Source organism: Balaenoptera ricei, chromosome 2, assembly GCF_028023285.1.
Source record: "Balaenoptera ricei isolate mBalRic1 chromosome 2, mBalRic1.hap2, whole genome shotgun sequence".
In the NCBI taxonomy this organism is placed as follows: domain Eukaryota; kingdom Metazoa; phylum Chordata; class Mammalia; order Artiodactyla; family Balaenopteridae; genus Balaenoptera; species Balaenoptera ricei.
The window spans coordinates 140,145,065-140,162,100 of record NC_082640.1 but is presented as its reverse complement, the minus strand read 5'-3'; positions in this window follow the sequence as shown (position 1 = coordinate 140,162,100).

Below are 17,036 nucleotides of genomic sequence, written 5' to 3'. Positions count from 1 at the left end.
ACAGCTACATGTAAAAGAAAGAAATTAGAACACTCTCTAACACCATACACAAAAATAAACTCAAAACGGATTAAAGACCTAAATGTAAGGCCAGACACTATCAAACTCTTAGAGGAAAACATGGGCAGAACACTCTATGACATAAATCACAGCATGATCCCTTTTGATCCACCTCCTAGAGTAATGGAAATAAAAACAAAAATAAACAAATGGGACCTAATGAAACTTAAGAGCTTTTGCACAGCAAAGGAAACCATAAACAAGACAAAAAGACAACCCTCAGAATGGGAGAAAATAGTTGCAAATGAAGCAACTGACAAAGAATTAATCTCCAAAATTTTCAAGCAGCACATGCAGCTCAATATCAAAAAACCAAACAACCCAATCCAAAAAAGGGCAGAAGACCTAAATAGACATTTCTCCAAAAAAGATATACAGATTGCCAACAGACACATGAAAGAATGCTCAACATCATTAATCATTAGAGAAATGCAAATCAAAACTACAATGAGATATCATCTCACACTGGTCAGAATGGCCATCATCAAAAAATCTACAAACAGTAAATGCTGGAGAGGGTGTGGAGAAAAGGGAACCCTCTTGCACTATTGGTGGGAATGTAAACTGATACAACCACTATGGAGAACAGTATGGAGGTTCCTTAAAAAACTAAAAATAGAACTACCATACGACCCAGCAATCCCACTACTGGGCATATACCCTGAGAAAACAATAATTCAAAAAGAGTCATGTACCAAAATGTTCACTGCAGCTCTATTTACAATAGCCAGGACATGGAAGCAACCTAAGTGTCCATCATCAGATGAATGGATAAAGAAGATGTGGCACATATATGCAATGGAATATTACTCAGCCATAAAAAGAAACGAAATTGAGTTATTTGTAGTGAGGTGGATGGACCTAGAGTCTGTCATACAAAGTGAAGTAAGTCAGAAAGAGAAAAACAGTTACCGTATGCTAACACATATATATGGAATCTAAAAAAAAAAAAAAAAAAGGTCATGAAGAACCTAGAGGCAAGATGGTAATAAAGACACAGACCTACTAGAGAATGGACTTGAGGATATGGGGAGGTGGAAAGGTAAGCTGGGAAAACGTGAGAGTGGCATGGACATATATACACTACCAAATGTAAAATAGATAGCTAGTGGGAAGCAGCCGCATAGCACAGGTAGATCAGCTGGGTGCTTTATGACCACCTAGAAGGGAGGGATAGGGAGAGTGGTAGGGAGGGAGACACAAGAAGGAAGAGGTATGGGGATATATGTATATGTACAACTGATTTACTTTGTTATAAAGCAGAAACTAACACACCATTGTAAAGCAATTATACTCCAATAAAAATGTTTAAAAAAAAAAAGAAGAAAAAAAAAAGAAAAGAAGGAACTCAAAGGAGTAGACATTTTAATTGGCGTTACATTAAACGCATAAATTAACTTGGACATAGTTATTTTCATATGAAGTCTTCCTAACTAGGAATATAACTTGGAATAAACACCTAGTTATTTTTCCATGTCTTACTTTATATTTTCAATATAATTTGCATTTTTTTCTTCGTGACATCACTACATACCTTGTTAAGATTATTCCCAGGCATTATGTATGTTTTATTAGCTATTGCAAACAGGACCTTTTTTAAAATTTTTGGTTCATTTTTGTATAGGTTGCTTCTAGTATATAAAGATGTTATTGATTTTTATATATTTTATATTAAGCCATATTTATAAATTTTATTCGTTTTAATTGCTTATCAGATGATTCCTTTATATTTTCTAGATACATAATAGTATCAGTTTATAATGATACCTTTCTTTCTTCTTAGAAAATTCTGTGTGTAGAAAAGAGTTAACATAGCAGGCCTGAGACTGTTATCATTAGACAGGCCTGCTTGCATGGTTGGCCCTTGGCTGGCTTCTGGGAACTTGGACTTTGGGAGGGTTTTCATCATTCCCTAAGTGATAAGGGTGCTTTAATATTTTTAGACTGTGTAAAAATATGGTTTATGCTCAACACCTGTTTTCCTTCAAAAAGTCTAAGATTTTTGTTATGTGCCAGGTAGAGGCTGCCTATGTGACCAACTCCAATAGAAACTTTGGGCACTACATCCCTAATGAGCATCCCTGGTGGACACCGCTTCACAGGTGTTGTCACAGTTCATTGCTGGAGGAATTAAGCACATCTGTGTGACCCCACTGGCAAGGACTCTAGGAAGCTTGTGCCCGGTTTTCTCTGCATTTCACCGCATGTGCTTTCTCCCATTGTTGACTGTGTTTTTTAGCCTATATGTGAGTCTTGTGAGTCCTTCTAGAGAATCCTCGAAATTGGTACAATTTGTATCTCTTCTGTGTGGTATTTTTTGTCAAGCCTAGGTATCAATAAAAATGGACCTGCTCTGGATGACTCAGATGGAGAAAGGTTTGGACCCCCTACCGATTTGATTTCCTGCCAGCTCCTCTCCTGTGCCCTACCCTCTGGGGCTCTGGCAAGTAGACTATGAAAATTACTGGTGCCTAGTGTCTTCCTACAACTGCAAATTTTTATCAGTGTCATATCTCTTTGATCATTAATTTTATTTTGTGCTATTTTCCCAATTAATTAGTAAAATTTGTGTTTCCTACCTCTCCCCCTCACCCAAAGAATCAGCTTTTGGTTTACTTATATTTTTTCTCATTCTTTCATTTATTTGTCTTTATCATTTTAAATCCCATTTTGCTTAGGAACTGTGTTCTTTTTCCTAAATTGTAAATAATGTAATCTCTTTCTCCTTTCCCATATTAAAAATACTTGTTGCTATAGCTTTCCCTCTAAAATACAGGATCCTATACTTTTTTTTTTTACATTAATCAGTTTGTTTTAATTATTTACTAAAACAATTTTAGTTATTTCATTTAAGAGTTTCCCTCCCTGTTCCCATGGTTGTCTGATAGTCTGAAAACTTAAAAGAAATCATATTTTCAGTAATGTAACAGACTAGACTACTTAGACTAATCCTCCAGATGAAAGCAACTAAAAAATGTTGTACAAAGATTTCAAAAGTCTGAAAAGCATAAAAAAGATAGTAAGGATATTTCAGGCCAAAATCCAAATGAAAATGGAAATATGTAGGGAAAAGTAGAACACTGGCATTGCTTTTGCCTCTGAAGACATGTGCCAACTAAGGAAACTTGGTTGTTATTTTTTAAGTCCTCTGAGGGCACGTGAGTTTGGAAATTAAAGGTTTAGCTGTGGCAAACGTGGAGAATTTAAGAGGAAACCTTCCCACATAAGGCTAGGATCCCAAAGGGTTATTTCCTCATGTTAGGAATGAATCAGAAGTGGGCTTCCCTGGTGGCGCAGTGGTTAAGAATCCGCCTGCCAATGCAGGGGACACAGGTTTCAAGCCCTAGTCCAGGAAGATGCCACATGCCGTGGAGGAACTAAGCCCGTGCGCCACAACTACTGAGCCTGTGCTCTAGAGCCCACATACCACAACTACTGAAGCCCGCATGCCTAGAGCCCGTGCTCTGAAACAAGAGAAGCCACCACAATGAGAAGCCCGTGCACCACAACGAAGAGTAGCCCCTGCTCACCGCAACTAGAGAAAGCCCATGCACAGCAACAAAGACACAACTCAGCCAAAAATAAATAAATAAATGAGTTTATTAAAAAAAGGAATGAACCAGAAGTAAACCTGCATATACTTTGCCATCCTATATGAGTCTGAGATGACTCTCCAAGCTTTTGGAGTCAAGTCTGATGATGTAAAGAATAAATATTGTTCATGAAAATATAGTGATCCTCTCAGTCTGAACCAAGATGGTGGAGTAGCACAACGTGCTCTCACTCCCTCTTGTGAGAACACCAGAATCATATCTAGCTGCTGGACAATCATCGACAGGAAGACACTGGAACTCACAAAAAAAGATACCCCACATCCAAAGACAAAGGAGAAGCCACAATGAGATAGTAGGAGGGGTGCAATCACAATATAATCAAATCCCATAACTGCTGGGTGGGTGACTCACAGACTGGAGAACAATTATACCACAGAAGTCCACCCACTGGAGTGAAAGTTCTTAGCCCCACATCAGGCTTCACAACCTGGGGGTCCGGCACCGGGAGGAGGAATTCCTAGAGAATCAGACTTTGAAGGCTAGTGGGATTTGATTGCAGGACTTTGACAGGATTGCGGGAAACAGAGACTCCACTCTTGGAGGGCACACACAAAGTAGTGTGCGCATCGGGACCCAGGGGAAGGAGCAGTGACCCCACAGGAGATTGAACCAGACCTACCTGCTAGTGCTGGAGGGTCTCCAGCAGAGGCAGGGGGTGGCTGTGGCTCGCTATGGGGACAAGGACACTGGCAGCAGAAGTTCTGGGAAGTACTCCTTGGCATGAATACTCCCAGAGTCTGCCATTAGTCCCACCAAAGAGCCCAGGTATGCTCCAGTGTTGGGTTGCCTCAGGCCAAACAACCAACAGGAAGGGAACCCAGCCCCACCCATCAGCAGTCAAGTGGATTAAAGTTTTACTAAGCTCTGCCCACCAGAGCAACAGTCAGCTCTACCCACCATCAGTCCCTCCCATCAGTAAACTTGCACAAGCCTCTTAGATAGCCTCATCCACAAGAGGAGAGACAGCAGAAGCAAGAAGAACTGCAATCCTGCAGCCTGTGAAACAAAAACCACATTCACAGAAAGATAGACAAGATGAAAAGGCACAGGGCTATGTACCACATGAAGGAACAAGATGAAACCCCAGAAAGACAACTAAATGAAGTGGAAATAGGCAACCTTCCAGAAAAAGAATTCAGAATAATGATAGTGAAGATGATCCATGACCTCGGAAAAAGAATGGAGGCATAGATCGAGAAGATGCAAGAAATGTTTAAAAAAGACCTAGAAGAATGAAAGAACAAACAAACAGAGATGACCAATACAATAACTGAAATGAAAACTACACTAGAAGGAATCAATAGCAGAATAACTGAGGCAGAAGAACGGATAAGTGACCTGGAAGACAGAATGGTGGAATTCACTGCTGCGGAACAGAATAAAGAAAAAAGAATGAAAAGAAATGAAGACAGCCTAAGAGACCTCTGGGACAACATTAAACACAACAACATTCGCATTACAGGGGTCCCAGAAGGAGAAGAGAGAGAGAAAGGATCCGAGAAAATATTGGAAGAGATTATAGTTGAAAACTTCCCTAACATGGGAAAGGAAATAGCCACCCAAGTCCAGGAAGCACAGAGTCCCATACAGGATAAACCCAAGGAGAAAAACGCCAAGACACATAGTAATCAAAGTGGCAAAAATTAAAGACAAAGAAAAATTATTGAAAGCAGCAAGGGAAAAATGACAAATAACATACAAGGGAACTCCCATAAGGTTAACAGCTGATTTCTCAGCAGAAACTCTACAAGCCAGAAGGGAGTGGCATGATATACTTAAAGTGATGAAAGGGAAGAAGCTACAACCAAGATTACTCTACCCGGCAAGGATCTCATTCAGATTCGATGGAGAAATCAAAAGCTTTAAAGACAAGCAAAAGCTAAGAGAATTCAGCACCACCAAATCAGCTCTACAACAAATGCTAAAGGAACTTCTCTAAGTGGGAAACACAATAGAAGAAAAGGACCTACAAAAACAAACCCAAAACAATTAAGAAAATGGTAATAGGAACATACATATCGATAATTACCTTAAACGTGAAGGGATTAAATGCTCCAACCAAAAGACACAGGCTTGCTGAAGGGATACAAAAACAAGACCCATATATATGCTGCCTACAAGAGACCCACTTCAAACCTAGGGAAACATACAGACTGAAAGTGAGGGGATGGAAAACGATATTCCAAGCAAATGGAAATCAAAAGAAAGCTGGAGTAGCAATACTCATATAAGATAAAATAGACTTTAAAATAAAGAATGTTACAAGAGACAAGGAAGGACACTACATAATGATCAAGGGATCAATCCAAGAAGAAGATATAACAAGTATAAATATATATGCACCAAACATAGGAGCACCTCAATATATAAGGCAACTGCTAACAGCTATAAAAGAGGAAATCGACAGTAACACAATAATAGTGGGGGACTTTAATACTTGACTTATACCAATGGACAGATCATCCAAAATGAAAATAAATAAGAAAACAGAAGCTTAATATGACACAATAGACCAGACAGATTTAATTGATATTTATAGGACATTCATTCCAAAAATAGTAGATTACACTTTTTTCTCAAGTGCACATGGAACATTCTCCAGGAGAGATCATATCTTGGGTCACAAATCAAGCTGCAGTAAATTTAAGAAAATTGAAATCATATCAAGCATCTTTTCTGACCACAACACTATGAGATTAGAAGTGAATAACATGGAAAAAAACGTAAAAAACACAAACACATGGAGGCTAAACTATATGTTACTAAATAACCAAGAGGTCACTGAAGAAATCAAAGAGGAAATAAAAAAATACCTACAGACAAATGACAATGAAAACACGATGATCCAAAACCTATGGGATGCAGTAAAAGCAGTTCTAAGAGGGAAGTTTATAGCTATACAAGCCTACCTCAAGAAACAAGAAAAATCTCACATGAACAATCTAACCTTACACCTAAAGGAACTAGAGAAAGAAGAACAAACAAAACCCAAAGTTAGCAGAAGGAAAGAAATCATAAAGATCAGAACAGAAATAAATGAAATAGAAACAAAGTAAACAATAGCAAAGATCAATAAAACTAAAAGATTGTTCTTTGAGAAGATAAACAAAATTGATAAACCATTAGCCAGACTCATCAAGAAAAAGAGGGAGAGGACTCAATGCAATTAGAAATGAAAAAGGAGAAGTTACAACAGACACTGCAGAAATACAAAGCATCCTAGGAGACTACTACAAGCAACTCTATGCCAATAAAATGGACAACCTCGAAGAAATGGACAAATTCTTAGAAAGATATAACCTTCCAAGTCTGAACCAGGAAGAAATAGAAAATATGAACAGACCAATCACAAGTAATGAAATTGAGACTGTGATTAAAAATCTTCCAACAAACAAAAGTCCAGGACCAGATGGCTTCACAGATGAATTCTATCAAACATTTAGAGAAGAGCTAACGCCCGTCTTTCTCAAACTCTTCCAAAAAATTGCAGAGGAAGGAAAAGTCCCAAACTCATGTTATGAGGCCATCATCACCCTGATAACAAAACCAGAAAAAGATACTACAAAAAAAGAAAATTACAGACCAATATCACTGATGAATATAGATGCAAGAATCCTCAAAATACTAGCAAACAGAATCCAACAGCTCATTAAAAGGATCATACACCATGATCAAGTGGGATTTATACCAGGGATGCAAGGATTCTTCAATATATGCAAATCAATCAATGTGATACACCATATTAACAAATTGAGGAATAAAAACCATGTGATCATCTCAATAGATGCAGAAAAAGCTTTTCACAAAATTCAACACCCATTTATGATAAAAACTCTCCAGAAAGAAAGTGGGCATAGAGGGAACCTACCTCAACATAATAAAGGCCATATATGACAAACCCACAGCAAACATCATTCTCAATGGTGAAAAACTGAAAGCATTTCCTCTAAGATCAGGAACAAGACAAGGATGTCCACTCTCACCACTATTATTCAGCATAGTTTTCGAAGTCCTAGCCACGGCAATCAGACAAGAAAAAGAAATAAAAGGAATACAAATAGGAAAAGAAGAAGTAAAACTGTCAGTGTTTGCAGATGACATGATACTATACATAGAGAATCCTAAAGATGCTACCAGAAAACTACTAGAGCTAATCAATGAATTTGGTAATGTTGCACAATACAAAATTAATGCACAGAAATCTCTTGCATTCCTATACACTAATGATGAAAAATCTGAAAGAGAAATTAAGGAAACACTCCCATTTACCATTGCAACAAAAAGAATAAAATACCTAGGAATAAACCTACCTAAGGAGACAAAAGACCTGTATGCAGAAAACTATAAGACACTGATGAAAGAAATCAAAGATGATACCAGCAGATGGAGAGATATACCATGCTCTTGGATTGGAAGAATCAATATTGTGAAAATGACTATACTACCCAAAGCAATCTACAGATTCAATGCAATCCCTATCAAATTACCAATGGCATTTTTTACAGAACTAGAACAAAAAATCTTAAAATTTCTCTGGAGACACAAAAGACCCTGAATAGCCAAAGCAGTCTTGAGGGAAAAAGCAGAGCTGGAGGAATCAGACTCCCTTACTTCAGACTATACTACAAAGCTACAGTAGTCAAGACAATATGGTACTGGCACAAAAACAGAAACACAGATCAATGGAACAAGATAGAAAGCCCAGAGATAAACCCATGCACCTATGGTCAACTAATCTATGACAAAGGAGGCAAGGATATTCAATGGAGAAAAGACAGTCTCTTCAATAAGTGGTGCTGGGAAAACTGGACAGCTACATGTAAAAGAATGAAATTAGAACACTCCATCCCACTATACACAAAAATAAACTCAAAATGGATTAGAGAGCTAAATGTAAGACTGGACACTATAAAACTCTTAGAGGAAAACATAGGAAGAACACTCTTTGACATAAATCACAGCAAGATCTTTTTTGATCCACCTCCTAGAGTAATGGAAATAAAAACAAAAATAAACAAATAGGACATAGAGAAACTCAAAAACTTCTGCACAGCAAAGGAAACCATAAACAAGACAAAAAGACAACCCTCAGAATGGGAGAAAATATTTGCAAACGAATCAACGGACAAAGGATTAATCTCCAAAAAATATAAACAGCTCATGCAGCTCAATATTAAAAAAACAAACAACCCAACTCAAATATGGGCAGAAAACCTAAATAGACATTTCTCCAAAGAAGACATACAGATGGCCAAGAAGCACATGAAAAGGTGCTCAACATCACTAATTATTAGAGAAATGCAAATCAAAACTACTATGAGGTATCACCTCACACCAGTTAGAATGGGCATCATCAGAAAATCTACAAACAACAAATTCTGGAGAGGGTGTGAAGAAAAGGGAACCCTCTTGCACTGTTGGTGGAATGTAAACTGATACAGCCACTACGGGGAACAGTATGAAGGTTACTTAAAAAACTAAAAATAGAATGACCATATGACCCAGCAAGCCCACTACTGGGCATATATCCAGAGCAAACCACAATTCAAAAAGACACATGCACCCCAATGTTCATTGCAGCACTATTTACAATAGCCAGGTCATGGAAGCAACCTAAATGCCCATCGACAGATGAATGGATAAAGAAGATGTGGTACATATATACAATGGAATATTACTCAACCATAATAAGGAACGAAATTGGGTCATTCGTAGAGACGTGGATGCATCTAGAGACTGTCATACAGAGTGAAGTAAGTCAGAAAGAGAAAAACAGATATCGTATGTTAACGCATGTATGTGGAACGTAGAAAAATGGTACAGATGAACTGGTTTGCAGTGCAGAAGTTGAGACAGATGTAGAGAACCAATGTATGGACACCAAGCGGGGGAAGCTTCGGAGGGGGTGGGGGATGGTGGTGTGATGAATTGGGAGATTGGGACTGACATGTATACAGTCATGTGTATAAAACTGATGAGTAATAAGAACCTGCTGTTTAATAAAATAAATAAAATAAAATTCAAAAATTTTGGGGCTTCCCTGGTGGCGCAGTGGTTGAGAATCTGCCTGCTACTGCAGGGGACATGGGTTCGAGCCCTGGTCTGGGAAGATCCCGCATGCCAAGGAGTAACTAGGCCCGTGAGCCACAATTACTGAGCCTGCGCGTCTGGAGCCTGTGCTCTGCAACAAGAGAGGCCGCGACAGTGAGAGGCCAGCGCACCGCGATGAAGAGTGGCCCCCGCTTGCCGCAACTAGAGAAAGCCCTCGCACAGAAACGAAGACCCAACACAGCCATAAATAAATAAATAAATAAATAAATTTAAATTGTTTAAAAAAAATTCAAAAATTTTAAAAAATAAATAAAAGGAAGTAAACCTGCTGTCACTCTCTAATCCTCATCCCCAAGAGACACATGAAAAATAAAGTCCTTTGATGTTGAACTGTGCAGGAGTAAAGAAAAGAAAAACCCTTTCTCCAGGTAGTTATAACCACATGCTGGCAGAGATTGTGAGTTTGTAACCCCAATTCACCTTTCCTGGTTGGTCCAAAAAAGCTTTATGCCGTGAATTGGTTTAAAGTCATCCTGGACTGACTCTAAGTGCCCGGCAAATACAAAACCTCTCTGGAGGAAGGGACCATCATCTTAGGCATCAGAGAATCTCAGTAATATGAGCAGCTAGCACACTATCAAGCTCATCAGGAGATGAGACACCAGAAGCCAGATTCAGCAGAAACACAGTTACAGTGACTTCAGGTATCCTTCATTATCTAAATTCTTATTTTGAATTCCAGAAAACAAATAGATTGGATTTAATAGAATTCCTTCTCTGTACAAAATTTTGCCACATACTGCCTAAATTTAAGAACCTAATAGATTTGGATGACGAGATGGCATAAGTCAATAAGCAAATGGCAGACAACCTTTTATAAATGGGAAAAAGACTTTAACAGAGCCTTCACAGACAGGGATATCCAAAGGCCAATAAACACATGAAAAAGTGCATACAGGAATATGCAAATTAACACCACAACATGATACCACTATACAGTACCAGAACGGGTAAACTGAAATAGAAAGACAATATGTAAAGTATTGATTAGCTTGTAGATCAACTAGAAGTTTCACACACTGCCATGGAAGTATAAATTAATACACTCCATTTTGGAAGACTGCTTGCAGTATGTACCAAAGACAAAACTTATGACCTAGCAATTACATTCCCAGTTATTTCCTTAAGAGAAATGCATGCTTACGTTCCTAAAAGATGTGTACAAGAATGTATATTACTATCTGTAATATCCCCAATTAGAAATAACTGAAATGTCTATCTACAATGCAATGGATTAACCTATTGTGATAAATTCATACTGTGGAAGACTACACACTACAACACTGAGAGTAAACAAAATATAGCTATCTGAACAACATGGATGAATTTCATAAGCATAACGCTGAATGAAAAAAAAGCCAAGTACATACTGTGTGATTTATTTTCCTATTTCAGTAAAGTTCAAAAGCAGACAAAATTAATACATGATATTAGTACCTGTTGTGGGTGAGGATGGTAGCTAAAACGGGATCTTTAGAGGCCTGAGATTCTGGTGGTATTCTGTTTCTTGATCTGGGTGCTGGTTACTTAGTGTGTTTAATTTGTCTACTTATAATTTCTATACTTTTCTGTATGTATATTATAATTTAATAAAAAGTAAATTGGGAGATATACCAAATTGATCAAAAGATCAAGTGCAATCCCAGTAAAACTTCCAGCAGGTTTTTTGTCTGTTTTTGGTGTAACTTGGCAAGCTTATTTTAAATTTTATACAGAAACACAAAGCACTAAGATTAGCAGGGTCCACTTGAAAAAGACTTAGGTAGAAGAATTAGTGTACCAGGTACTGTAAAACTACAGTAACTAAGACAACAGGCCAATGGAATAGTATAGAGAGACTAGAAAAAGACACAAATTTGGAAACCTGATATGTGACAGAGATAATATTTAATACCAATGAGGAAAGGATGAATTTTTTGATTAAAAGTTCAATTGGAGACAATTGGTTATTTATATGGTAAAAAAAATAGAAAATTGAATATCTACATCACACCATACACAAAATAAATTATAGGTGGATTAACACCCAAGAGTGAAGGTAAAACTATAAAGCTTTTATAAAATAATGTGGAAAAATATTTCGTGATTCCATGTTAGGAAAAAAATTTTCAATCAGGACATAAAAAGCTTAACCATAAAAGAAAAGCTTAATAAATTAGATTCCAATAAATAAAAGCTTCTATTCATTAAAAGTCACCATAGAGAGACTGAAAAGACAGATTACAGAATGGGAAAATATTTTTGCAACACGTATAACTAACAAAGTAACAGTAGATAGGACATCTACAAATCAATAAGAAAAAAAAGACATTATATGATAAACCTAGGCAAAAGACTTGAACAAAAGTTTTATAAAAAGAGAATTTCCAAACCAATAAATACATGAAAAGGTGTATGACATCATTAATAAAAAGGAAAACACATTAAAACCTCAGTGAGATACCGTTAAAAGTTACCAGAATGGCTAAAATAAAAAGTCCAGAAATACAAGTGGAGCAATGCTACCAAAAAATGCTGTTGGTATTGTAAATTGGAAAACAATTTTTTTATAATATAATAAAATAGAAGAGGCACATACCCTACAATCCCAAAATTCCACTCCTAGGTATTAGACATACTCTTTTACCTGCCTGACATAATACATGATAAAACAGCCAAAGCAGCATTGTTTGTAATAAACAAATCGGGAAACAACCTAAATGTTCATTGGCAGCATGTGATATATTCATACAGTAGAATATTATTCGGCAATGATATCATACAAACTGCAGCCACACAGACAGTGAGGTGAATCTCAAACATAGTACGTAGTGGGTGCTGCCCACATCCCTTTTTCCAGGCCAGGGCACCCACTCCTCAGCTCCTATGAGTATTGGCTGCTAATGGTTCACAGGTGGCCCCTGCTCTGGAAAATTGCCCGACCTGAAGGCCACCGCCAGTACACCCAGGCCAAAGATTGCTTATGACACGCGGTACCAACACAGTGGTGCTTTCCGGGCTCCAGGGTCCCTTGGGAATCAGGCTGACACCTCATCCTTGCTTAGCTCTTGTCACTGCCCTGTCCCTGTGTCCTTTACCACATTTTTCCTGAGGGCATGAGCTCCACAAATCACACACACCTGAATCCCTGTCTCTCCTCTGCATGGGAGGAATCTGATCTGAGACAGTGCTAAGCTAGGGAGAAAGACACAAAAGAGTACATGTGTTATGATACACATTTAGGTGGTAAAATGAAGAAAAGTGAAGACATGGTTATCCCAACGTCAGGATAGTGTTCACCTCTGGTTCCGTTTCTTGACCTGCATGGAGTTTTCTTGAATGTTCACCTTATAACTATAATTTAAACAGTATATGCACGTTTTATGCACCATTTAATATAATACAAAAAAGTTAACATTCCCAAGTAATTAGAAAGTTTTTTTGGTTTCCACTTAAATAAAAATGTGTTTCCTAACCAGAGAAGATGAAATGTTCCATTTCTGCCTTCTTACATTTGTTGAGATTTCCCTTGTAGCCTAGTATAACATCAAGGCTTATAACTGTTTCATGTATCGTATTTATCAACAAAGTATGCTATGGATTTGTGTATAATTTGTATATCCATTAATTTAATAGTCATGATTGCATTAGTTATCTATGACTGCAGAAAAAATTACCCCCAAATTTAGTGACTTAAAACAACATTTCTCTCACGGTTTCTGGGTGAGTTTGGGCGCCGCTTACCTGGGTCCTCTGGGCCTCTCTCAAGGTCGCAGCAGAGGCGTTGGCGGGGGCTGCAGCCATCTCAAGGCTGGATTCAGAAGTTTCCACTTCCAAGAAGGTTCATGCGGCTGTAGGAGGATTCAGTTCCTCGTGGGTTGTTGCACTGAGGCCTCCAGCTCTGGACGGGCTGTTGGCTAGGGATCTCCCTCAGTTTTTTGCCCATGTGAGCTTCTCACAGCACGGCAGCTGGTTTCCATCAGAGCAAGCACGTGAGGCAGAAGCCACAGTCTTTTCTGTTACCAAAGCTGGAGTGTAACATCCCAGATGTTTTTTTGCTGTATTCCACTCCTTAAGAGCAAGTCTCTAGGTCCAGCTCACACTGGAGGGGAAGAGATTTCACAAAGGCATGAATTCCAGGAGACAGGAGTCACTGGCAGCTCTGTTAGACGCTGCCTGTTACAATGATATAACTCACCAGCTGACTTCTCCTTTGCTGCTTTGGTGAATCGCTATTATCAAATAAATAAAATCCTGACTGATACTCATCCTGGCTCGCAGTATACAGAGTTTGCATGCACAAAGCAGCTGATCACAAATGAACAGCTAACAGACAGAGGATCCGTCCTTATTGTCACCAGTAAAGCCCCCTGGCATCCCCAGGAAAAATAAGATGGAATCCAGGTGATAAGGTCTAACCTCTTCTTTTGTGCTTAGTCTAGTTTCGCTGGCCTATAAGGGACCATATGCAGAGGCCTTGCACCTAACACGTCGGATTAGTTACCAGCACAAAACCCATGCACCTGAATGCTCTGCTGTCTCACTGGGCAGTGCAAGAAGCGCTGCACACGACACAATTCAAGATGGCAGTGGCGGGCCGTGTGCAGAGACGCTGCCCGAGGCACTGCAGTCTGGAGCCTGAGAAACACACCTGCCTAAGCCTCTGGAGAACTCGCCCCCTCCCCCGCTGTCAAGAGCCGGATAAAGAAGCTCCGCCCACAGCCTATCCAGGAGAGCACATGCTCTAGAATGGGAGCTCGCACCTCTCAGTTCTTCCATCAAAGAATAAAGCTTTCCTGTGCTTCTGAACCAAGTTTGGTCTCATTCTATTGGCTCCAGTGATATGGGTCAGGAGGACCTTGTTGAGGTCTGACTCAAAAGGGTGGTAACAGTATGATTTTGAGTATGGGGTTCAAGTTTGAAACACTGTCCTTTTTCTCTGCCCGCACATACATAAGGACTGTATCTTTTGCAGTCGTCCAAGCCTCTTGTTGAGCGTGGGTTTGAGCTACTCTGGAGGACCACAGTATGCCTTTCTGGAGGTGTTTCTAAGGCCCCCCCCCCAAAGTGAATTACAGGACTAAGTCATAGTCTATGCTTAAAAACAGACCATGCTAAATATACTCTGCCTATTGAATAAAAATCCATCTGAGTTTTGAATGATGTGATAACAGAAATAGAAATATATTTAAACAGATGTCTTTATCATTTGATCTATTTTTGCTGGTGGGGCATGAAAATCATCCATGACAACAGTGATTTTTCAATTTCTCCTGTTTCTAGTGTTTTTTCCTTTGTACTTTTGACATGTTGTTTGGTAAAAATGAGTCAAGGCTGTAAGCTATTCACTACTGATTGTATCTTACAGCCACAGATGAACTTTTTAACCATTTAACCAATTAAAACTTACCTTAAATTCTACTTTGCCTGATATTACTATTTGTTTCCATAGCTCTTTGTTCCCATTTTAGTTTTGGGGGGAGGTCATTTTATTTTGGATGTGTCAATCATAACGAGTAAATCATTGCACTTTGTCTTTTTAACATAATTGAGAACTCTGAGTGATTTTTAAATTGGGGGGAATTAAAGAAGTCTTCCCAATTCATAATGAATTGTGCTGTGTGGCACTTACTGTTTCCATATCCTATTTTGTACCAATAAGAAATTGATGTCAGCAAACTATCAACTTCATTGTTTGTCCGGGTGTCTATATAATGCACTACTAGGCTAATCTTGAATGTCAATTATCTTTGATTTGGGGCTTTGCTTTTAGATCTTTGCCCCATACTGCAGCACTTGGTAACATTTGCCCTAAATTGTATTATTTTTATATTCTAATTTGTCCTGGGTTTCTGATTGGTTTGTAAGAGGTTTCTATGAATTAAGAATCATTATAAGGCCCTATGAGCCTGAGGCCCTAAAAGTATACTTTCTTATAAGATTTGGCTTTATGCTTTATTATTCTCACTGGTGTTAGGATTTAAGTAGTAAAAAGTAAAAAACAAAAAACAAAAAACCAACCAAGTTCATTTCTTCTTCTCTTTGTATTTGATTTCATTTACTCTGTAACCAGAGCATGGATGGATTCATAGCAAATATTTGTAAGACTGGACTGTCTCCTGAGTACATGCAGTCTTTTTTTTGTTAAACTGTGTGGCAGATTGAAATTTTTACCTTTCTGATATCAGGTGAGATCTGCTGATTTGTTTCAACAAGTTAGGCAATTGTGGAGAGGCAGGGAAAGCAAGCCCTAATTACATACCACTCCTCACCTGTAGGCTCAGCTTTCCTCCACCCAAAGGCCATACTGGCAATACCCAGACCGGCAATCCCAGCCTCACTCCTGAGAGGAATTACAAGAGAAGGCGCCAAACTCTCTTTGCCAGTAAGACAAAGTTGTCTTTACAATTTTTAAATTGCCTAAGAAACTTTTCATACTGTTAATTTGTTAATTATGAATTTCTAGGTCCTGGATAAAACTGAAACATGTTAATTTCCGCAGTGTCTATGACGGTAGGAAAAATAGGGAGCAAAAATATTTTCTCCTGCATTTTATTATTTTCGCCTTTGGGTAACCTATGAAAAAAGTCCTTCTATGCTGCAGTCAGAACATTCCTCTCAGATACAGCGGAATCTCTGACCAAGTTATAGCAGCCTCTTATCGAGTACACTTATGTTTTGGGGAAATCATGGGAGAGAGAACCTTTTAATCAACATATATTTATAATCTATTTTTGCCCTTCCACAGTTCATGCCATTATGGGAAAAGCCAAAAAAAAAAAAAAAAATAGGTGAATATCTAGTCCTCAAATATTTTGAAGCCTGGAAAAGAAGATGAAACATAAAATGTAGTTCCAAAAATTTATAAAAAGGTCAAATTACAAAAGTTAAAAAATAACTTTACATATTTTAATGGAGATTTCTATTCTATATAGAGCTAAAATTATATAATCAGTCCCCTAATGAAAGCTCACCTTCAGACATAATCTCTGGTAATGTTACTCTGTGATGAATGCCCTTTAGTTGGCTTTCTTTCACAACAGAACAACTGGCATGCTTAGGCCCAATAAGCATCTGCAAGAGGATGAAGGAAGCAGCACGTCTAGGGGAGCATCTTTCCCTGCATGGGCCAAAGGCTCCTCACTGCCATTAGTACTATGAGCATGTGAAACAATGATCCGTGATGGCTGCCTGTATGGAAATATTGTTAACTGTCTTGAGAACATTACAGATAATATGCTTTTGGGAGTTAGGTGTCAGTGATTACCTGCA